The sequence below is a fragment of the Penaeus vannamei genome, chromosome 22 (assembly GCF_042767895.1).
Source record: "Penaeus vannamei isolate JL-2024 chromosome 22, ASM4276789v1, whole genome shotgun sequence".
Taxonomy (NCBI): Eukaryota; Metazoa; Arthropoda; class Malacostraca; order Decapoda; family Penaeidae; genus Penaeus; species Penaeus vannamei.
Window position 1 is genome coordinate 24002892 of NC_091570.1, and position 2500 is coordinate 24005391.

The 2500-nt window shown below is 48.0% G+C and overlaps 1 protein-coding gene across 9 annotated transcripts in view; it reads left to right on the forward strand.

Annotated features, from left to right (window-relative positions):
• Window positions 1-2500, forward strand: part of CdGAPr (GTPase-activating protein CdGAPr) — a 370593-nt gene that overhangs the window by 193057 nt on the left and 175036 nt on the right. Inside the window, exon 1 of one of the 9 annotated variants that reach the window (XM_070136744.1) lies at window positions 215-311. The exons of the other annotated variants lie outside the window; for them this stretch is intronic. The gene's annotated coding sequence lies outside the window, so the exon portion shown is untranslated. Of the gene's footprint in view, window positions 1-214; window positions 312-2500 lie in introns of those variants that run through there. 9 annotated transcript variants of the gene reach the window in all.

Below are 2500 nucleotides of genomic sequence, written 5' to 3' on the forward strand. Positions count from 1 at the left end.
CGGAGTCCGGGGAACTCCGCCGTGACCTTATCCTCCTCCTGTGTGTGTCTCCCTTTTCTCTTGTGTGTTGTGTGGGAGAACACGAACGCACTCGCTAACAATGCTTGGTGGTCACGGTGAGTGGGGATGTGCCCCCTCCCCTCCCCCTACTTCTATCCCCTCTCCCCTCGCCCTTCCCCCCTCACACAAACGCTGTCTGGCTGACTAGTGGCTGACTAATTCATAGCGCGGCCCAGACAGACATACACACCTTTGCGCCAGTCTTGTTCCCCAAAGATTTTTTGTTGTGTTGTGTTCCGCTGTTCTTGAAGGTTGTGTGCGTGTGATAGACCGTCTTATGGCTTGTCCAGTGCGTGCATTCGTGTGTTAGTGAGTTACGGATTTTTCAAGTGTCGTGACTAATACTTTGTGTCGATTGACGCGAGTAGAAGAGTGCAGAGACCCTAGAAGACAGATGATGCAATGGAGTTAGTAGAGTGTGATTGCGACCAGCGACTTGAGTGCAGCGGTGTGCAAAGTTCCTGTTTTCGCATTCCTGGGAGCGGCCGTACTGTGTTCCCCTTGTTAAACATCGACCCAACAGGAGAGACCAGCACACAAACCCACAGAACAGAAGACAGACACCGGTATTCGACGGCTTAACGGCGTTGCGAAGGCCGATGGAATGCCCGTGTGAACGAAGAAGCAGTTAAGCAGGCAAGCAGACTACAGGCACCAGACAGAGCAAGATGAGGGCTGCGTCCACCGCCGCAGTGTCAGGGCTGAAGGAGAGGAGGAGGAGGGGGGAGAGGGTGTTATTAAGGTTGTTGTGAGGAGTGTCCTGCCGGAATAGATTGCAGCGTGATTGGGCGACTGTGCTCTCCGGTTTGCTTGTTGTCTTAAAGTGGCAGGTTTGGTCCCTCGCCGGAAGAATGTGTGCGTGACTTTCGAATAGGTGTATGTCTGTGGGTGGGTGGGGTGGTACTGTGTGCGTGTTTATGTGGGTGTGTTTGTGCATTGTACATGCACGAGTTGGGATGCCAAGCTATGACCTGTGTTAGTGAGTTTACGGATGCATCTGCATTAACGTTGAAGCATAGAAGTAGAAGACCCATCTGTGCGGATTGGCCTTCCCGCTGTCGCTGCAAACCGAAGCGTCGGCAAATTGGCGATGGACAGCTGATACAGTGTGCTCAGTTCTGGTCGTGTGATGAACTAGGTTCCGTTAGTGATGTGCATAGTGCACATACCCCACTGATCTAGATTGCAATGATGGCGACGCAAATAGTGCAAAGACAAGGCATGGGATGATGCAATGATATATTTGGTAATTTTTGTGTTTTTTGTCAACGTGGGATCCAGAGAGCCATTCATGATGACGGCGATGATGGCGTGGAACAATGGCTCTTCCTTGCAACATTTTCGGACTTGCGTGACATGAGCTGCCTCACCAAATCCAAATTTATGTGTGATGTATTGCCTTGCATGGCGATGTGAGACTAAATTTTGAGTTTTTATGTATTTACTGATTTATTCGTCTATCTATTTACTGATTTATTCATATATTTATTTACTTATTAATTTCCATAAAGTTTAATGTGCTTTTGATCGACGGGTAATATCGGTGCGCGAGCATCGGCAGGAAAAGAAAGATTAGTTTATTCAAGTTTACGTGACTAGCTCCAACGGCGAGGCAGGACGTCCTAAGTCGTGAGGTACAGACGTCGGGCATTCCCATGTTGACGTCGGAGTGGCCAAGGAAACCTCGACGAAACCCTGGCGGTGTTGGGGGTGTGGCAGGGAGGGGGAGAGGGGATAGAAATCCTCGACGCCGCCGGCATTTCGGCCCTCTATATATAACCTTTTTTTCGTGTTTTTTTTTCACGAAATTTACGTGGGCCAAGACTAAGGGCCGTACTTTTAAAACCTTCGCCAGTGCTGGCGTTCGCCTGGCGAAGCTTCGCCAGGCGAACCTCTGAGTGAGGAAGGCCTTACTTTTAAACCCAACGTTCGCCAGGGCAGGCGAAGGGATCGCCAGGCGCTAACATCTTGCATTCTCGCTAAATCTAGCGCAAATTTGTTTACATCTGCAGTGCACATAACATTACCTAAACTTAATTATTAACCTCGAGAGAAGACGAAAATGTTGTTTCCGCAATAGTATCACTTCATACTATATCAAAGGAGTTAAATTTAACTTTATGCTATAACAAAGTTGAAAATATCTTTATACTATAACAAAATTAACTTTATACTTTATGCTATACTACACTTTATACTATAACACGGTTAACTATATGGCCCGTACTTTTAAAACCTTTTGCTTTTTCTCGCGTTTTTTTCATTCACCGAAGCGCTAGATTTAGCAGGAATCCAAGATGTTAGCGCCTGGCGATCCTTTTCGTTCGCCAGGCCTGGCGAACACCTGCCTTGGTTTTAAAAGTAAGGCCTCCCTCACTCAGAGGTTCGCCTGGCGAAGCTTCGGCAGGCGAACGCCAGCTTTGGCGAAAGGTTTTAAAAG